A 23,078-nucleotide genomic window follows, 5' to 3' on the forward strand; every position below is an offset into this window, starting at 1 on the left:
CTATTCAGAAGACGACTTGGAATTCCGACTTGTTATTTTTTCGTAGCAACATCAAGAAACGGGCATCGTGGTTTTCGTAGAGGGAATGCACCAAATAGGGCGCCGCGCGCGTCAACCCGTGTCGTTGTTGGGACACTCCTTTATTAGCCTAACTAGTCTAGGGTTGGTATTATAAAACATAGTAGTTTTAAATTAAAAAACAAAGAAACATGCTATCATGTCGGCTGGCTTATCGTAATGTTCTAATCAGAATAGGAAAATATGAGTAATATTAGGTCAATTCAATTGATGAGTGACTCGGTGGTGCATTAGTTAGTGACCCTGATTATTGCGCCCAGGGTCGTGGGTTCGATTCGCACATCAGGCAAACATTGTGTGATTAGCAGGTTTGTTTGCTATGAGACGTAGAAAGTAAGCATTTATATAAACATGTATCGTTTAATTAGGAGAAGAGTAATAAATCATACTTAGAAGTGATCAGTCGTTTGAATACCTTAGTCCCATCCTTATATCCTGGCAAGATACAGGCTTAGATCCTGGCAGGGTCGCCATATAAGGACGGGACTAAGATATTCAAACGACTGATGACTTCTAAGTATGATTTATTACTCTTCTCTTAATTAATCGATACATGTTTATATAAATGCTTACTTACTACGTCACAGCTCTCTGTCTGGGTATTATATATATAAACATATATGTATAAGTATGTTTATCAGTCTTTGGTACCCATAGCACAGAGAATCCTAAATTGGGACCCGTTGAACGTGTGCGAGTTGTTCCCGATCATTAAAAAAATTAATTAAAACTGCTTTTACGTGTTTTTGTGAAAACGTGTTTTTTTTGTGTCGTTTTATTATTCCTTATATTTCGAACTAGCGACCCGCCCTCGCTTCGCTTCGGAAACTGTAATTTATTATTGATTTCTCCACTATTTAATGGATGCTATTATACATATAAACCTTCCTCTTCAATCACTCTATCTATTAAAAAAAACCGCATGAAAATCCGTTGCGTAGTTTTAAAGATTTAAACATACATAGGGACAGATATAGGGACAGAGAAAGCGACTTGATTTATACTATGTAGTGATATAGTCACTGTCAGGAACTCATCTGTTGCATTTTGATAATTCACAAATTCTCAATTACGTTTCGCAATCAATGAGGAAAATAAACCATGAAAAAAAAACGTGTAGCCCTATACCTTTAACCGTGCAACACGTAATTACACGACGTATACACGAGACCCTCTAAATGTGGTGACACTCGCCATTAACGTAAGTAATCACTGTGGTATTCACAATGCTGCGTCAACTGATGTCCACCATGAAATTACGAGGACCCCGCTGGGCAAGATATTATTCATTTTATACTAAGGCACTCCGTTTAATAAATCAAAGATATTTATATTTTGACTTTTTCATATACGCGCAAATCGATAATCGCGCAAATAAGATGCAACTATTGCATAACAGATCAAGTCTCGAAGGTGCAAGAAACACGGAATCTTGGAATGAAAACTAGAGGACTAGGGCTCGAATCAAAACTGAAACAGAGTTAGGGCTGGCAGAATTATAACTTAAAAAAAAAAGATGTGTGGTGTCGCGTTACACCGGATAGGAAAGAAGTTCCTTTTTATAAAAATATCAATTTTAAGTTCTATTCGAGGTATGAAGAGAATAAAACTGGAAGTTTCACAACAACCCACGGTCATTCGGTAATGTGCGAACTTATTGTGGTACACTTCATTCACTGTTGTTTGCATAAGAGTTAGTGTATTGCGCAAACGAACGCTCTGAGATCGTGGTCAATGTTTGATAAAAAAATATGTTGTTTTTTGTACGTTATTACAAAGTTAAGTCGTACACTGTGTGCATTACTAATAAAAATCTTACGTTACGGACGTTTCTTCCCGGTTAGGGTACCCCTCCGCATCGTCCCGTAAGGAACTTCGTTCCAAAAACTTTATTTTCATTTTATTGTATTCTTATGAAAATCGATATCTTTAACGAGTTCTAATAAAGCAAAATCGCTTTTATGAACGAAGTATAAGATAAATAATAATTTGAAAGTGCTTAGACAAATTTTTGCGGCTTGAAATATCAAAATACAATTTTATATGAAAACGCTCACATCTCGTGCTCGCTCGTTTTAAATTATTGAAACTTATTACGAAATTCTTTGAAACAATTACTTTTTATCGTTTGTGTACGACTGCCAACGATCGGACGTCTCAGTCATTGAACTGAACTGGATTCCCGAGTGATGTCGTGTAGTTCCTAACAATTCAAATAATGTTAGATTTTGCGTTTATCGTTGCAGATAACAAAACGAGTTATCTGTTATGTAACAGAGTATCACTAATATTGTTGGTTTGTTATTGTTTTTACTAACCTTTACGAGCTTTAGTTTTAAGTTATAATTTTAAATGAGGAACTGTAATGTATTGCTTCAACTGTATCGTCCGGCTCGACCGCGGCCCTACCTTTCAGTATAGAAATGGGCAGGATAATGGTACCCAACTATTATAGTAACAGATTGTGATCATCAACCAGCATTTACCGGTGGTAGAGGCTATTGTAGCTCATACTTGTCAGTATCAAAATCCTGCCTATTTCTGCCGCGAACCAATCATGCGTTCCTATTTAGTGAGTGCGATAGTTGTCATGCAATACAGTTTAGATTTTGACCTCATGTCTCACGTGGCTGACGGCATTGAGATGAATACAAAAAGTTGTTCATGAACACATATTAGATACATTTTTACTAAGGAAAATCGATACATACAAGAATATTTGAATCTTGACACAATCATTCGATACGAGAACACAGCGCGTCTTGTCCACTAGACCACGCATGGCTTTTTACATCGAATAACTTATATAAGAGATAGATATCGAACCAATAAACGAAATCCTATATATTCGTTTGGAGACATTTGAAATAAATAACTCCAGTTGGCGCAAGTTAGGAATTGAACACAAAAAAGGCGAGGAAACAAATAATCATTCAGTGGAACACTGAATAAGGCGCTTAGTTGCGGAATAAAAGAATCATCAAAATACACCTTTCGGATCTTCTCGATACACTATTGATGCTTTAAGGCCCTTGAAGCACTAGTCATCGTTCTCTTCGAACTCGTCATGCAACCTATAGATACGACCCACTAAGTTTTTCGCCGGATTTTCTCAGTGATTTGCGAGTCAGATCTAGTTGTAGATTCAACGTAGCGGTGTTCTTGCTAGGGTAGTTTTTAGCAAATTATTTCAGGGTGAGCGCCGTGAGCACACCCACCAGTCAAGTTGAAGTTAGAATAGCCGTTCGAGACTACTGGCAGAAAGGTAGGAAAAAAAAACTAAATACTAAGAACTTCTCAGCTAATCAGTAGTGTTCTATCGAAACTTTTTGAACGTGTTTTCTCATATATATTTAAATATATTTCAGAAGAATATAAGATTTGAACGTTTAAATAAATACTAGAATCAAAACGCGGCTTCCCTGGCATCTACGAAAAAAATTCCAAGATTTTTTTTTTTTTTTTTAGAATGAAAAGTAATGAAAATACATTTTTCTGTACCCCTGAAAGCGTGAGTGCAAAATTATGATGGGCTATGTAGTTAAGACGTGAAAGGGTAATAAACAAATACACTTTTATAATATAAGTATCAGTAGATGTAGTCAGTTTAAAGAATGTCATTGTCAAATAATAGGTACTATTAGCACTAAAAGCAAACTTTCTGTTTTTTTTTACAGCCATATCATTTATATTTTAAGCCTCGGACAGATAAAATACATTAGCTATTATTAGGCTTTCTCAACCGAAATCACCGAGAGCAATAGTAAAATAGGCTTCAATAAGTAAAATCTTTGTGTTTTTGGTACGAGGCGTAAGTCTTTTTTAAATTATTATTAAAAGAAAAAAAAGGTCAGTAAGTATCTGTCACGTGAACTCTTTGTCACCTCACTAAATGTTGCTTATTTTCACACCACGTGAAACACCCAGACTTTTGATCACAAAGTTCCTTCACGTCCCGAATTAGGTCACCGTACGTATCATTACGCACTCTTCGAGCTTTATAATACAAACTGTTGAGTCAATGACCGCGTGCAAATTCGTCGATCATATGGCGTGAGGTCGGGAACCGAGACGCCGGCAGCAAGGTCGCGCGGTTTAGTGAACGGACTCTGTACTCTACACCATTGAGATCATTTTCGTTTGCCTGCCTAATTTTGTATTTCAAAATCTATTAAAAGGAGAAAGTGTAAACTTGTCGATCATATGGCCTCAGGTTGAATATAATGATACTAATAGCAAATTATTGCAATTTAATTAATGGACTCTGTTCTCTGTTTGATGCGTCAGAGGGTCGTGATCACCTTTGTCCATGAGTTTCGTCCTAATGATGTTGTTTCGTACCGACTTGAGAGCATCGTAGCAAATAACTTTATATTCTGTATTAATTAAGACCATTTTTGATTATCCTAATATTTTCGATTATCTATTATTATTATTATTATGAAAAGGGGAAAGTGTAAACTTGTCTATCATGTGGTCGAAATATACATATATAGACATGTTTTAAAAAACAATAGTGGTACTAATAAGAAGGTCATGGTATTTATTTAATTAACCCCTATCTATATAATATAATGATCATTGTGGTTTGTCTGTATTTTTTTTATGTTTTAAATGATTGAAAGAAAGGAAGTCGTTAATTCGTGGCTTAATGTTGAATATAGTGATCTTGATATTAATAACAACGTCACCTGATTCACTGAATATTCACCCATAATAATCAAGCTATTTACTGCTAGTGAAAAAAAGTAATTGGGAAACTTGTAACAGATTTCTGGTACTCGTATATTTTTTGGACCATTGCACACGATTCGGAACGTATTTGGAAACTTTCATGATCATTATTTATGTAGGCTCACATAAATTGTAGTCGAATCATGATTACGGGGAGCACAAAATTGATCGGATGTAATCGTTTTGCGATTCATTGCGAATAGCGCACAGCAAAATCATTTCGAAACTGCATTCGGCTAAGTCATCTATTATTTTTAGTAAATAAATTATTAAATTTTGTATTTACAAAAAGTACATAGCGGTTGATTCAATTTTTTAAGACTCGTAATGTCTCAAGGTATATTAGATCTAAATTTAAATTTAAATCGGTATAAAAGTAATGCCGCATTACTGACTTGAACGCAAGATTATTTTGCAGCATATAGGCTCGGTCCAATCCACAAAGCTCACCAATGGTGGATACCGACATTGAGGGAAACAAAGAAGGAAAAAAAGAACGAGCTACGTTGGAAGTACATCACTTCTACTAATTTCCTTTTATGGAAGAGGTTTTTCAAATATCACCTCGTCGTCGAACCCGTTGCTTGCGACGAATGGCTCGACGAGTGAATTAACCCACAGACATAGCCCACTGAGTTTCTCGCCGGATCTTCTCAGTAGGTCGCGTTTCGGTTCAGGTGGTAGATTTTGCGAAGCACTGCTATTGCTAGGGCCAGTGTTATTAACACTCCCGGTTTGAGCCTCGTGAGCTAACTTACACGCCAAGGAGAAGCTGAAATATCCTCTCGAGGTTATCAGCACAGGTAGGAAAAAAAATCAAATATCAATAACGTGTTAATCGTTACTGCTCTTCTGAGGGGGCAAAACAACGGAAAAAAGGCATCTCTTATGACCTTTCATGGGGTCACGAGATTGGAAGAAAGGTTCCGTAAAATTCATTCCGTAAAATTCTTCACAATATACTTTATTCACAAATTTAACTAACGGTCACTGAGTGCGCGTGGTAAAACGACACTCGATAATAAAATGTATACAATGTGTGGTTTGAAATTAATCGAGATTCTGGGTTCAACGAACATCTGAAAGTAATGTATGTTGCACGTCAATTTTAATTAAAATATCGACTATTTTCAGACTACAGGTGTAGCGATTTTATTTTTATGGTTAAACGGAAGCAAAATAGACTAAATATAGGTTAACTAAAACTTCAAAACAGATATGCTTTGATTAATTTGTGTTTAAATAAGAAAAATGTTTGTTGAATATACGACGAACGTATGACGAATATTGTAGTTTTTTTTACAACTTAAGTTAAGCAGTCAAAAGATATACTTAATTTAAAAAAAAAAAAGATGTGGTGTCATGGGACACCAGGCAGGAACAAAGTTCCTTCGGCTAATGTAAAATCGACACAATTTGCAAAAAAAAAATCATGCTCAATTTTATGTAGGTTTTCTTGATTTTTCTCTTAAATTTTGCTGATTAGTTTTTATTTAAGTACAGGAAAGTATTTAGGAAATTCAGTATTTTAGGAAATAATAAATTACGTAAAATAAAAATAAAATCGTAATTCAAATTATCAATTAAAATAACAAAATATGTCTTTTTATTTTTGTTTGACAACATAAAATTACATAGAAATAGAAATAATTACAAAAAGGGATGAGAGAACGAAAAGAAAGAAGGAGAAAGAGAAAGGTATTATACACTACTCGCTTGTGTATACGACTGGCACGCCTGCGCACTTCTCATTTAACGGTTTTATTCCATGGACTTTTTCTTACGGTTTTACTATCACATTTTTTTCAGTTCGGTCGCGCAGTAAAATCCCTATCTCCCCCAAGCCTGCCGTTAGGAACTTCGTTCTAAAAACACTTGTTTCACACCTTCAAGCTCTCATGTTTATATTTAAACACAATAAATAGTCCGAATACATTTTGTCCATCGTCCTTGTAGGAGGGCGTCGTGTGAGCCCTTACCACAGGTCAATAGGATCCCATTGGACCGATATGACAACTTTCGCTTTACTTCAACACAGGTCGAAGTTTAGATGTTGTGGCATCAATAGGTTTCGGTAAATACTTAAAACCAGTTGGGTCATTTATCCGTTCACTTTGTCCAAAATAATGGTTCTGGTAAACTCGTTCTCAACAATTTGTCAAATTGAAAATAGTTTGGGACTAAGCTGGCTTATCATACACCTACGTTCCACGCAAATTTAAGTTCAAAGTACTTCTTATCTCAATTGCTTAGAATTTAATTTCGTTTGGGCTAACCTATCGCGTTTATCTGAGCTATTAATCTGCACTGGACTTTGTCACGGTATTGTTGTAAATTGAAGCGGCCCTTGGACGTGGCCCTCAGCCGCTTACGATGCGTATGATTAATTGCTCCAAACAATACAGACGGACAGACAACCAATTCGGGTTAATTTAGTTCATCGACTTTACGAAATTCCAAAAGAGGCTCCCATTGCATTCAATGCAAGTGGCAACGTTCATTGTTGACTTTTGCTTGCAGAATACTTAATTGACAGAGCAATGCGTATTACATTTTTGTTGTTGTTGTTGCTTAGAAGGGTGGACGAGCTCACAGCCCACCTGGTGTTAAGTGGGTACTGGAGCCCATAGACATCTACAACGTAAATGCGCCACCCACCTTGAGATATAAGTTTTAAGGTCTCAGTATAGTTACAACGGCTGCCCCGCCCTTCAAACCGAAAGGCATTACTGCTTCACGGCAGGAATAGGCAGGGTGGTGGTACCTACCCGCGCGGACTCACAAGAGGTCCTACCACCAGTAAAAATAAGTTTCAAGATGTACGAAATAATTAGCATGTTTAAATTATCTATGGATCGTTCTAATAATAAAACGAATGTCCAATGTTAGTAAAAAATAATTAATCGATTTATAAAACATACTATCATTTGAACTTGCTGCACGTGGTACAGAATGAAATACTTTAATTTAATTAATTTATCGAAAAAATACAATGAACAAACGAAAGTTTTGGGCAGAGATTAAGAAAGGATATTGTTTTCTACGCATTATTCTTGTACCAAATGTTATAATAATATGGTTGTAGGTTTCATGAGCTTTGTGCCACATAATATTGTATTGCTGCTTCATATCTTAAGGTGGACGGGGAATTTCAGTTGGTAATGTTTATAGATTACGATTACCATTTATCTATGTAATGTTTTAAGTTACTTTGAAACAGTACGTTCTGGGTAACCTAATAAAAACGTTCAAGATGTTATTACACTAATACATATTGGATTTTTTTTAAGAGCAAAGTGATCAGGGATCATTGTACTGGAATTTTTCAAGGTTTCTTGAAGATTATCGATCTGCAGGAGTGTAATAATAACAATTTTCAGCACTTACTCCGTCGTAATTAAATGCGATTACAGAGATATTGGATTATGAAAAACGTTATGCGCAAAATAAAAAAAAGATATTCGAGAAAGTTCTTGCATAAAATTGTCGCTAGGATTACTGGTAAGTCCTGAAGCGTAGAGATAATAATATGTTAAGCGCAACATGATGGAAAGTGTAGTTATTTTAAAATGCATGAGCTGAAATCTTCAAAGTTAGATACAAGTTGAGAAGTTTGTTAAGTTTTATTCATAGGCGAATTATCTGTTTTATTGGATAACTTATAAAGGGATCTGAATAGACTAGACGAAACCACAGTAATGAGCTATGTAGATATCTTGTTTCTCTAAAACTTAACATCAATCTTTCATAATGCGTAGTTATACTTGAAAGTTATGGAGGCGAACTTGAACAATTCAGTACCTTTTTCTCTTCTGTTTGTATTTTTGTTTGTGGAGCATGATACCTGGTGTTCTTCATTTAAAAAAATGGAAAATTTTATTCCTCAGCCCTAAAATAAAACATGTTAAAAGTAAAACAGCAAAGGTGCACGATACTTAAAAATAGATCTAAATCTTGAAGTTTCAGTGATTTACGGTCAAATTTAGAACACTGGACGATCGGTGTTAAAAACTTTTTGTTTAGAGGTGAGTATTCTAGAGATTTCACAACCTTCAGGCCGCTATCGTTGTAGGTACCTATACCAAGTTGGAATGCCCTGCGGCAGATATAGGCACGGTGGTGGTTGTGACCTGTGTGGGATATTGAAGGTTTGATTTTATTAGCCATTCTGGTACATTTTGTTTCAGAGTTTGTACTGGAGTATATGATAAAAAAACATAAAATACATAGGTTTCCAGATTTGCCGTAATTATAAAATCGATTGATTAAAAAAAGTCAGGGTATATCCAGTATATTATTCTACGTTTGTAGACATTTGTCAGACTTCTACGCAGAAAATGTGCCCTAGTTAAACATTCACGACACATTTCTTTAATTAAATAAAGATGTACGTTCCTTCTAGAAAACTAAAAGCTAGATTATAGTTGGCCAATTAAGATTGAAAAGCTTTAAAACTATAAATGCAATCGTATTTTATAAAGTAGGTACTTCATTCGTCACCTACGAGTGAGAATGTGCTAATAACAAAAGCAATAAAATACAATCGGTTCTTGGCCCAATCCAGAGATTTCAAGTGGTCTTAATAATGTTAAACATTTAATTGACGAACCGTGAAAATTTCGCTCACATTAATACATTTTGGGCTACTCCAAACATTTGATTATCCGAAAATCAATCTTAGTAGCTTCACTTTAGAATCGAGTTGGATAGCATTTCATAAAGTTGTTGCTAACATATGCTTCTTAGATTGTTGTTGGCGCCTATTGCGATGTCAAGACGTTTTTGAGTAAGAGATGTACTGTTTCATTTAGTTGCAAATTAACTGACTTTGTGAGATTTATATTGATTTTTAAGACTCTACTTAAGATTTTAATAAGATTTTGTACGTGCTTTGTCATTTTATTATTCATGAATAATAACATTTTAAACTTTAGAATTCATCAACGAAATGGTCTTTAGTTGAATAGTGTATAGTTATTATATTATTATGCTATATAATATTATCGAGTACAATTATAAATCAAGACTATTTATTACCTAAACTTAAGAAGAGTATATTGCGAGAAGTTCCTGAAACTTTGTATGTACTATCAATTGCAAACGTTTTGTGGAGTTGCCCTCCGATCACCCAACTTCTGTGTACTAGCTTCACTCGTAATTACATCTCATATCGAGCTACACGATAAAAGTCTTTAATAACAATTAAATTAAAGTATATTTTGTGTTCAGCAACGGGGTCGCCGGGATGAGTCAAGCCGTCTTCCCGGCGCCTGCAATTTTCGCGATCACATCGTCCCTAACCCCAAGGAACCGAGTAATCTATTTCCCGTGTTGAATACGAAAAATCGGAGCCCGTCATTCTAGAAAATGACAAGTTCGAAGACAAAATATAACGTAAAATCAAACAAATTTTCAGATGTGTCTAAATTCAACACGGTAACGTTAAAATATACCAAGTAGGGTTTATTTATCGGATGCAAGTGGGTGTAATCCTATAAAGCACTTTGAATTTTGCCGTCTACGAGTAACTGTTGTCTCCTAGTAATTTGTTGATAGACACAATCAAAACGAATGATAATTTCAAAGTGTGAGTAAATTAATGATCTACGCTGTACGTCATGAATTGGAAGCTACATGTTTTATTTAAGTTCCGTTGTTACTAATTTCGTTATTACAATGTTGTCGGAAACTAATTTCGAGTTGAAGTTAATTTCGATATCACACTTTAAATGGTTACGTACTTGTTTATTATGTCTCTTGACTACAGAGTAAAAAAAAAGAAACAATAAAAATGTTTTAAATTCTTTTTGAGGGTAAGACTTATTGTGTTATTTATTTACCGACACTAAGTCTATCAAGTCTAAGAAGCAGTACTCTTTTTTTGTCATGTCTGCAATCTGCTCATACTTCAAAGCTGTGTGTCCCGGTCTGAACGGTAGGTCAGCTGTTATGATTGAAATTGAAATTTCGACCTTGTGTCTCAAGGTGACAGTGCTCATGTCTATGGGCTCCGGTAACCGCTTAAAGGCACGGGGTGCACGAGCCGTCAGTCAGTCCGCTTAGAGAAATAAAAAAGCCGTTAAACACAGTCGGTCATGTTTTCGTTAATTTTTGAGTTAAAAATAAAATGAAACGTTGATTATGAAAGTTATTCGTGACATTTAAAGTCATAATAATTTGTCGAATGTCGGCTTAACGTTTCAAGAAATTGATGTAGTCTTAACATGAATAATAATAAAACTGATTAGTAAAAACGGTATTATTGCGCGTTTAACTTTAAATTTGAAGTAATATTGTAACAGCCTAGATTTAGTAAGCGATGCAAGATTTAAATGGTTTTTTTTTTCAAAATTTGATATTACGATAAGCGAATTTAATTTACATTAGAATATTATAGGTATGTAGTGGCCGATAACAAAATAATAAGTGAACTTATTGACACGGTTTTACTAGCGTGACTCTCTATGTATCGTTCACGGTTTTGGAAACAGAAGCAAGAGAGGAGAATGAGAGGAGAACGAGAGGAGAAGGACTAATTCAGTACGCATACAAGATTGTATCTAAGGCAGGTAGACACTGGATGACCACTGCTAAAGATAAGGAAAAATGAAATTCTTTGGATGAGGCTTTTACCCTGAGAGAGTCCACATTAGAAGGAGATTAAATTGCATGAGTAGTAAAGGAGACGGAAAATCGTGGGCCAAAAATGTAATACCTTGGAATGTAGTATAAAAAATTTGTCATATTTTTTTATATAAGAATATAAAAAATCACCTCAATCCTCTTTCTGGGACCGGAGAAAAATGAGAAAGTTAGTTTTTGTCGGTATAACGGTGTGATCGATTTAATTAATCGATTACAGGATTATAAAAAGAAAAACATTGCACTAGGTAATTAATGCAAAGTAATTAAATGGGCGATTTATACTTGTTGTATACAAGTGCGGTATGCGCCGGATTTATTTGCGATTATATACATAAATGAAGAAAAAGTCTATTATTACTTAGCAAAGTAATATGATTATCGATTTCAAATCGATTAAAATCGATTGTATTTTTGATGACAGCTTTGACAGTAAGCTGACATGACGTTTGTTCTTTCTTTATTCTTTATTGTACCCACAGTTAATATTACAATAATTGCGTAAGATATAAAAAATGGCGAGCTTAACTCAACAATTGAGTTGTTCATAGATTATACAATTATTTTTTGGCGCTTGTTGGTTTTTTCTGCTCTACTCGTTTTGTATCTTCGACGCATTTTGAGTGTGTATCTATCGAGCTGTTTTTATATTTTCAACGATCACTGCTTTATTATTACGGATTCCAACTCTGCCAGCTTTGTACGACAATTGCTTCTACACTGGACTCCGAAGATCGCTCACACGTTTGACTTGAAATTGTTGCATTGGATACTGTTGAAATTATGGATCGCTGTGTGAATTGTGGAATAGCAATTCCATATTCCATACCTGATATATATCATTGATATTCATTCATAATATGACATTTAAAAGATTATCCAATGGATATAATAAACATTTACTTATGCTTAAATAAGTTATTATTCAGCTCTGTTAAAGAGATTGTAACATAACCTAACTTTTACTAAATCTTTATTAACTCGGCTCTCAGATTGAGAAAACTTTTATAATTTTCAGCAAGGTACTGATAAATCTGAATCTATTAATTCATATTAGTTTCATCACGTTACATTCGGGCCCAAAAATGTATATAATCGTTTCAGTCTCCTTTATTATGGTTGTTACTCAGTAATATAATTATTAACTACTAAATTAATTAAGCTCTATCTAATTATTGTGGAATCAAATAAAGCTATTTTATTATTTATTATTGTTATTATCTATGTATCTATATCTGTAACGGTATCTTTCAACGTAATTGTGATGAACTTCAAGACGTACGATTAAGTTGAAAATTTTTGCTTAAAAATCAAGCACTGATGACAATAGAATAATTTGGAAACTTTAGCCTAATGCTCTAGCTAGGATCATCAGAATAAATAAACTCATTTTAATTTTGATTTTCTGCCAAATTAAACCTAATAATACTTTAATAAGAGATTATTTCTTTAGATTATTCCTTAGCCTTTCGCTTATACGTCAAATAGAACATATTCTATTAAATGCCAAGAATATTCTGCGATGAACCGATAGCGATCCGTCGCATAAAAATATTTTTTCATTACAAATTGTATTCTGAGGAAAATTTTTAGGTAAATTTGCAGGTAAGTTGTAAAATTTTAGGTAAACGCGAACGTGGAATGGATGTTATTATACTAATTTAAGTAATCTCAAATCAAAATTTTGATTAAACCACCAAACAAAGCTAGAAGTCGAAGCCTCCGGCGAAATGTCTGGCGAGTACAAAGCCTTCATTTATATTACAATATCACGGAGCGTTAATTACGAGATAAAATGGGGCGACAAAATCCTTCTCGTAAATAGGACTTAATTAATTTATTCAGAGTAAGGTGACGCGTGTTGTCGAATTTATTACGCGGATTTAACGAAATACGCTTAAGAACGATTTATCAATGCATAATTAAGCTTCAGATATAATATGAACAATAAAATCGTCAAATAATGTTTTTGTTTTCTAGATTAAGCTCCATTTATGCCGCAAAGATTTTAATGTTCAAATGAGAATTGACTCTTTCGCGGCAGAAATAAGTAAGATAATACATAGTAAAGCTGTCACCGGTAAATAAATTGAACAAAACTTACCTTAGTGGAATCGACGTAAACAAAATATTTTATGTTTCAACTTAGAAGTTAGTGAATAGTTTTAGTTCTTTTTTTTTCCTGAATTGAGGTATATATTACAATTGACTATGAAATAAATCACTATTGTTACGACTTTAGTTCTGAAGTTCTGTATTATAAGAACAAAATTCGTAAAAACTAAATAGATATGACATCAAACGGACAATGACATCGTAAAACTGTAGTTTCCTTAGCACCGGTTAGATCGGATGCAATTGTAAAAATGCATCGTGAAATACCTGTGGTACGGCTCTGTGCCCGTAATTGTATCAAAAATTTCGAACAAACCATTTAAAAAATTATTACTGAGATTACAGGTGAAGGAAAGTACGTCATGATTCAATACAAAATATCCGTGGATTTTGAAGCATCTCTGAACAGAACGTGTCGGGCAAAGTCCAGGGAATGATCATCTGCATTTCATTATCATTAACGATTCTTCTCTGACATTAAAATTAATACTGTCATTATTATTTCGAATTGAAAAATATAAATCAAGTTTTTATAATAACCGTTGACGGAGTTAAAGTAGAAATAAAGTGTGGAAATGCACTTATTGTTATGGCTCCGAGAGAAATCAAATTCTATAAAAGATATTTTGAATTTTAAGTAGTGTTTTATTTTAAAACGATTTTTGTTTTCATTTGGTTTTGCTGTACTTTTGCGTGCCATGAATGCTTTCATTTCTGTAGTTTATCATTAGTAGTATTTAATATTGGAATCTATGTATTCTAACACTTTGAGTATAAACGTCCACTTTCGTTCGTTTTTTAAAGTTAAGATATGATAACCTCGCTAAACAGAAAAATTTAATCGTTTAAAAAAATGAGTTTTTAGGTTATACAGGGATGCTACATTGGACAAATACCCTTTTCTTACCAATAAATCCATTTTATACGTGTTACTTTGTTTTTTTATAACGGCATCTTGTAAATATTTGAGGTAGGTACTTTTATTGTTGCTATTCGATTTTAGCATACTGATACCTCAAAACTGTATGAGATTACTACTCATATATTGTGCAAATGTTGAATTGTTAAGATTGTTGATTGTACTATTATTCCGGCTCCTATAAAACAGGACAAGTTTCATGTACCACATCCCTAGTTTGAAGTATGTGGAAATAAAGCACAAAACTCTGACTGTAAATGAAACAAAGGCAATTAATTAGATATAAAGAAACATTGCGTGTTATTTTATTTAATCTACACGGAACATTATTATTTAAACTTCAACTTCCCTTTTCAATCTTATCTATTTGACTGCCAGGTTCAGAAAAGACTTTGAACATGATATTACGTTCTCATAAAGCACCACAGAAAGTTGCATGGCACGCGATCGTAAAGTTGCGAACAATTTATGTAAAACCTGTAAAAATAACGTAAAAATGTTTTATACTCAGACAAAGGGCGAAGTCGGGCACATTGATACGATCTAAATAAAGCAATTTCGTTTTATACATATGTACATATTTAAATGCATACACGTGTACATATATACAACTAATGTATGTATTGTTAAAATACCCAATACGCAAATAGGGAAACTCTGATTGAATTGAATACAGTTTATGTTCATAGAAAGTAAATATGGTATTGTGGGTGTCATAAAATCGTCAAATTGTTTCGCGTATATTTTCAGTGGATATATTTCATATTATTTTTCTATTGGGGAGCTTACTTTATATTTTTGGAGACTGTCGATGGGCACCAAACAGACGCGTTATAGTTCTCCGTTATAGCGAAAATGCAATCGCGTCAGGCGAACGCCGCACTCTCGTCTTCTTGGACTAAATCTGTGTGCTTAGTGCGAGTTTTTTAACGCTCTCGATAGCGTAAAAGTTAACCCAATTTTGTAAGCAGTAGGAACAGCACCCCTAACGGCAAACGTAGGCAAACGATTCCATACAAATATGAGCTGATTTTTACGCTATAGAGAACGTAAAAAAACTCGCACTAAGCACACAGACCCAATAACTTATTCCGGGTGTTGAATGTTGAATGTTGAGGATCTTGTTGCGTGTTTAAATCAAAATCTTGTAGAGTCAAACTACGACGTATATTTATTTATAGCAATGTGCTTATACTGTAGAGTTTACAAAAGTTACAAGTCTAATTTGAGGGAGGTGATTTTAGGACGTTTTAAGTAAGGTATCTGGCATCGTGTGCTTAAGGCCGTGCTTGCGGAGAGACTGCGTGCACTCGTCTGTTCTATATGGTTTTGCGGAGTGTTTTTTTTTATTGCCTTTTTGACTGGCGAGCGAGTTCAATAAATGCTTAGTAAGTAGTAATGCTTAGACTAGTGCTAGTACTAGGGTAAGCATTGGCACTATCACCACCGACAGCTTGGTTATGAAGTTGGATGTCTCCCTTACTTTTCCAGTTCTGACTCGGAGAGGTTTCGCGCTTGGGCATCGAGCGGCAGTTGGGTTGCTTGGAGCGAATTGTCTACCAAATCCCTAAGACGCAGTAATGTGTCTATTATAACTCCCACCTTAAAAGGTATATGAGGCTATTAAAATACGCCAGGAAAGGTATAGAAAATTGACATTATATGATATGACGATGGTTTATAATATTATATAGTACTAGCTGTACCCGTCCGCTTCGCTGATTATTTAAAATTAAGATTATTTTTTATCCCCACAAAGATTCTCATCATTAACGCCCCTGCAACTGGAGTAGGGAGTCCAACACTCATATAAGTATTAGCCTATTTATTAAATACATGTATTTTCTGCATGGATACCAAGTTTCAAGTCAATCGGATCCATGGTTCATCTATACTAATATTATAAAGAGGAAAGATTTGTTTGTTTGTATGTTTCGAATAGGCTCCGAAACTACTGGACCGATTTGAAAAATTCTTTTTCCATTAGAAGCCGACATTGTCCCTGATGAACATAGGCTACTTTTTTTAAAATTTTTTTAATTTTTTATTTTTTGGTTTCATGTGTGTTTTAATGTTTCCGAAGCGAAACGAGGGCGGGTCGCTATTAGTTATAACGAAACATCCGTAAAAACCACTGTAGATTTATATATTCGTATAGATTATAATAATATAATATAAAATTTTGAGAGGGTTGTTAAAATACGAAACAAATGCTTTATGTCACTTGATATTCATTTGACTAACTGCGTGAGTCAGTGCTTAAACGCAATAAGAGAGCTAAAACGCAGTCCATTTTCAGTGATACAACTGCAACAGTCATTACGCAGTTCCATAAAACAAGCCTCGTAAACGTAATCTTTAGAGATATTAGTAATACTTAGTATTTTCGAAAATATTTTATGAGAAAACTTAATTAAGAAGCCAGACAAAACCGTTGCCCTGCAAAACATAAAGCAGCTGTGAAAGTCATGATCAATTTTAATGATATAGATAAATTATGCCCGTTTTGCGTAAGCGTCTAAATCTACTAAAATAGTTTCGTACTTTTGACTTCATAAAAGCCTAGTCCCGCGGTTTTTGTTCGCTTCTAAATTTATGTAAATAAAACCTAAATAATATGTAATATAAATATTATTGTATATATGTATATATTAATATATATATTGATATAATATACATGGAAAGAGCCATGCTCGGAGTTTCTCTGAAGGATAAAATCCGGAATGAGATTATTCGACAGAGAACTAAAGTCATCGACATAGCTCAAAGAGTCAGCAAGCTGAAGTGGCAGTGGGCTGGCCATATATTCCGTAGGACTGACGATCGCTGGAGCAGACGGGTTCTCGAGTGGTGACCGCGCAGCGGAAGACGTAACGTGGGACGCCCCCTGGCTAGGTGGTGTAATGACCTCCGCACGGTGGCCGGCAAGAAGTGGATGAGGAGAGCCGCAGACCGGGCTCAGTGGTGTGGATTGGGAGAGGCCTATGTCCAGCAGTGGACGACTGTGGGCTGTTGATGATGATGATGATGATATTAGTCATGACATTACTGAAAAGAATTGATTCAGCTCGTTTAGTAAAAGCACTCATGCGGCTACATTAAGTAGAATAGATAAGTGATTAAGATAGGTCTTGATAACGCGCAAAACCAATGAAGCGTAGTTAATATTTCTAGGTTCTATTGTACAAGTAATTGCGCACTTACAAAATTAAACAAGCTTTTCATTTTCTGTTTGCGAACCTTGAAAGAAATGAGTAATGAATAGTATTGTGCACCTGCTAAGATTTTTTTTGTTTCAACAAATATAAATCTATAAAAGGTTAGAAATTATCGAAGTGTCAATTCGTTGATATTCACAATTATTAAAATTAAAGTTAAACCTAAAAAAATAATAATAAATAAAATCTTGAATGCAGAGTTACGCGAAACTCCCTCGAGCAATATAACGTTGGTACTCCAAAATTTATGGTCCACAAGATAGCAACTAATTTTGAATTTGGTTAATCTTAATGAAAGAATTTCTCTTTTATCGTTCAAGCAAGCTATTTTTACACATTTCATTTTCGTGAAAGACTCACACTCTGGTTTGGTGGCCAATCTAAACTAGACTTGGTTTTACCAAAATTGAGAAAACTGTGAACAAGTTTCTAAGGCGCGGAGAATAGCAATAGTTTATATTCGGAGCCTTATTCAAAGCATTCCCTCATTAATTTCAGAAAATCACTATGACAGATTAACTCCGATAAAAAAACTCTATACACAAATTAGTATACCAGTTTAAGCTGTGACTCAACATCTTCAACATCCAGAAAGCACTAAAGAAACCTCACTATAACAAAACAAACTTATGTTTCGCCTTTGTCTAATTTGACTTACTGTATGACTACCTCGTTGGTGACTTGTTAGTTACGGCAACGGCAGCTTCCAGGTAAAGTTGCGGTCTTTAGTGAAATAAATTTACTGTTTGGGATCCGCGTGCTCTTGTTCTTCTTTTGTATACGATTGATCCAGCACAAAATTTCAAAGCAGAGGACAACAGTTTGAAGGCATCGTTGAATATACAAATGTTGAATTTAAAAAAGTATTTGAAGATAAACGATCATGCTGATTAGCTTAAAATTAAAGCCATTAAGGTGAGCTCTCACAGAACAATTGCCGTTCGAAGTTTTGTTTTTTATTGTTTGTAAATCTATTTAAAAATAAATTTATGTTTGAATTATTAAAATTCTGAGTGCCAATATTAACGGCCATCCACACCTGAGTCGGAGACAGGTCAAAAAACGGCCTGACCCTATATTATTAGTCTTCATTATATTCTAGTCTGTATTGACTTTCATAGAATCTCATTTTGCGTGATATTTACTCATGTATGTCCACATTGCCCTCGTCTTATTGAAGCAACTCTAATGAACTTCTATTTCATTGGTAAAATTCAGATAAAATAACGGCTCATCTGCCTCTAATTTGTGCTCTGTTTATCAAAAAAAACAATTCATGAAATTATTTGTAATAAGACTGTTTTTCAAATTACTTCAACTAAGTAAGATGTAGTTGCAATTGAAAGAATGATTGATGCTCACACGAAGATTGTTAGAGTTCTTTAACCTCGCAGCTGTTGCAATTGCTTTTTAAAATACACAGGTTTAATATTATTGGATTTTAAATAGATTTTATTAGTCAAAATATTTCCACAATAACTTGCTTTTGTTACGGCTATAAAAGCGCGAATGAGTAGAGCGAATGAATACCCTGAGTGCTTCGCGGAAGAAAAAATTAGGATGCCTGTTTATCCCTTTAGACCATGTACACTATCACATTTTGACGTGACAACGTCTTATAATTCGATGGAGCCGACTACACGCACGAAAAAACATGATTCATTGAGGCGTTCCATTTAAGGCTTGAAGAGCAAGCGAGAGCGCGCAACGAGCGACAAAGAGGCACAATCGGCCTCCGCGTTCGGCAGCGTTCGACATCTGTCTCTCTCCTACTTGAGTGAGCGATGCATCCGCGTGGACATCTACTATACAATAATACATTTACATGTTTTCTTCAAGTATGAAGTTCAGTGAAAAGAGAATGTGTGGCAATTGTCCATACAAAATATTATCAAACAAATAAAATTAAAATTTTCTTTTGAAAAATGCAACTATTCCATCAGTATTTTCTTATGACGTTGTCACGTTCAACTAACGCCAGTAAACTGACTTTACAGACCAATTTTTTTTTTTTTAAATAAACTGTATAACTAGGTGTGTTCACAATGAACAGTTTTTCTAATTCTGCCGTTAACATTTTCAATATATTCATTGAACGCGGTTCCGCAGTAAGGAGTGTCCGTCACTGGGGAACTTACACGCAAATGTTCGGCGAAGCAGACAAATTAACGTGTCCGACCCGACTCGAAATACGAATCAAAGGAAACCTTTTTATTTTGAGTAGAAAAAAGGTAGCAATATAATTCAAATGTTCAATCCCTCGTTCGAATCAAAAGGAGGACGAGGCGATCCACGGTTGTCTCTTTTAATATACTTTTGACGGATTACACCTACACTAAGGTGTGTATGTCTGATATATTGTATACTAGCTGACCCGGCAGACTTCGTAGTGCCTCAATCGATAAATAAAAGTCCTAAACTTTTGTATAAAATAAACTTAAAACAAACAAAAGGAATCCGTCCGACGGGGGACACATCAAAGCGAAAACAAAATTGTTATTTTTATTTAATTCCGAGCATTTTCATATTTATCTACCTTTTAAACCTTCTATGGACTTCTACAAATAATTTAATACCAAAATTAGCCAAATCGGTTAAGCCGTTCTCGAGTTTTAACGAGACTAACGAACAGCAATTCATTTTTATATATATAAGATATGTATAATATATATTATCTGCAATTAAAATATGGTAGAATTATGAGGCGTCCGAACTTGCTCACCTTCCTTTAGCTTTTATACCTTAACGTACTTAAGGGATTCATTGCTAAAATTGAAAGCAGACATTTTATTAAATTTTAGTGAAATAATTTAGCAAATGGGCTGAGTGCGTTTTCTCATTATGTCTCTAGTCGAGCGTGCGATTTTACAAATGTTTTCTTTCAATGAGGATTTTTAATTTAAAATATTTTTTTCGTTCAGTTTACCTTTTAATAACTTGAGAGTGAAATTTGTGAATTCGAACAAATAGCTTATTCACAAAGCTTTTACAAATTTTAGAGTGGGTGTTATTTATTACATACATACACATAGTGGGTGTTATTTAATACAAAGATAATTATAATATTTATTTGATCGGCTTCGATTTATATATTTCACACTTGTAACTTCAAAACAAGCATTTGCAAAAATGTTTTTTTTCACACAAAATTAAAGTGATCAGTCACATCATTTAAAGCTCAATTAATTCTCTAAACAAGCACTAAGGCTTTGGCTACAATCTTACTGTATATTTAACCAAGCAAATATAAGTCTTAACGTAATACGCTAAGCACTCAAAATTGTCTGCTATCAAACGAAACCATTGTTACAATGAAAAGCTTCTCAATGGATGTGATGAAACACATCCTGCCGTCTCAATTACATTGCAACTGCACTTAATAGATTATGATATATTAATATTTAAGGCATCTTATTGAGTTCAGAATTTGTACTACACGTACATTTTTAACTGACTTCAAAAAAGGAGAAGATTCTCAATTCGACTGTATATTTTTTTATGTTTGTTACTTTTGCCTGGTTGAATCGATTTTGATGATTCTTTTCCATTCAATTTAGTCCAGTTTTGATAATGGTATCCATGAGAAAACCATATAAGTCTTAAATTTGCATCAGGTTTTTTTTTTCCTACCTATGCTGATAGCCTTGAGAGGCTATTTCAGCTTCACCCAAACGTTTGTAGGTGAGCTCACGGGGCTCAACCGGAGAGTTGCTAACACTGACCCTAGCAAGAGCAGTGCTTCGCAGAATCTACCACCGGATCGGAAACGCGACCCACTGAGAAGATCTGGCGAGAAACTCAGTGGGCTGTGTCTATGGGAGCATCAGGTACTTGCGCGACAAATAGATGAATAACTCAATAACTCAATGTCACGCCAACCGATTACGATGATTATTGTTTTTAGTGCATATTAATTTGTTATGGAATATCTTTTTTTTTCTATTTGAAGCCGGTTTTTGTTAAAGCATGTCTATTTACAATTATTAATTCTTCCCCAGGTAACTGGGGGAAGGGCAGAATAATTATGTACATTTTTATTTCTTTCATAAGAGTATTTGATTGTATTTCGTTATAGTATTTAATTTTATTTATTTACAATCGTTATAAGGGTGCTTTATTCACGATAAATTTATGAATTTATTCCAGGCCTCGGAAAGAAATAGATCTATAAGCCGGTACGGCGTGAACAGGCATCATTGGTTTGTCATATTGGAACTAGGTCTCAGGTGTAAATTAAAATTATTTTCAGAAGATTTTAGACTATTTGACTAGAGACTATCGTTTCTAAATTGCAGTAAACACTTTTTTATTACTTAGATGGGTGGACGAGCTCACAGCCCACCTGGTGTTAAGTGGTTACTGGAGCCCATAGACATCTAAAACGTAAATGCGCCACCCACGTTGAGACATAAGTTCTAAGGTCTCAAGTATAGTTACAACGTCTGCCCCACCCTTCAAACGTGGTGATACAAAGGGTTGTCACGACCCTCAGCAATGAGGAATACGACGCTAGGAGGGGGGATATACGTTATTAGAAATCAGAACGGCCTGTGAAAATTGAAAATTATTTGTGGCTACCTAAAATATTGAAATGTAATTGACATTCAGAACGTCTTTTACATTAAATAAGGGGTATCTATCCTCAAATAAAAAGATGAATCTGCCCCGGTAGGTTATTTAGCTGAATAGAACTCAGTTAATATTCGCATAAAAAAATCCCTCTAGACCACTTTAAGCAAATGAAAATTAAATTGTGAAAACTAATTGAAAAGACCGCCTTCGAGGCATTTGGTTTTACAATGCATAAAGTGAATCAACATGTGGATCATTTTAATTTCATATACTTTACAACAGTCTCCAACGGATTGAAATATCTTTTTTATAAATTATTTGGAGATCATAGCATATAAATTAATTTTGTTTCAACTTCTATTACAATACACTTGAGATTTGGATCAATTTTTTTTTATTGCGTATGTCGATAAACGAACTCACGTTCCATAGACATTACCATTTTTTTTTTTTGCCTAGATATGTGGACGAGCTCACAGCCCAACTGGTGTTAAGTGGTTACTGGAACCAATAGACATCTACAACGTAAATGCGCCACACACCTTGAGATATAAGTTCGAAGGTCTCAGTATAGTTACAACAGCTGCCCCACCCTTCAAACCGAAACGCATTACTGCTTCACGGCAGAAATAAGCGAGGCGGTGGTACTTACCCGTGCGGACTCACAAGAGGTCCTACCATCAACCTCTCAATGAATAGCGCCTTTCAGGTTATACTATCACGTTGACTGGTAATAATTTGACACGTCGACAGCCAAAAAATAATGAAAAAAAAGAGCTTTCGAAGAGCTTTAGCACTAT

At 34.6% G+C, this 23,078-nt stretch overlaps 1 protein-coding gene across 1 annotated transcript in view; it reads right to left on the reverse strand.

The window, feature by feature from the left end:
- The window catches only part of LOC101736589 (matrix metalloproteinase-2), a 205,457-nt gene that overhangs the window by 143,516 nt on the left and 38,863 nt on the right, over positions 1 to 23,078 (reverse strand). The gene's annotated exons all lie outside the window — the stretch shown is intronic.

Source organism: Bombyx mori, chromosome 8 (assembly GCF_030269925.1).
Source record: "Bombyx mori chromosome 8, ASM3026992v2".
Lineage (NCBI taxonomy): Eukaryota > Metazoa > Arthropoda > Insecta > Lepidoptera > Bombycidae > Bombyx > Bombyx mori.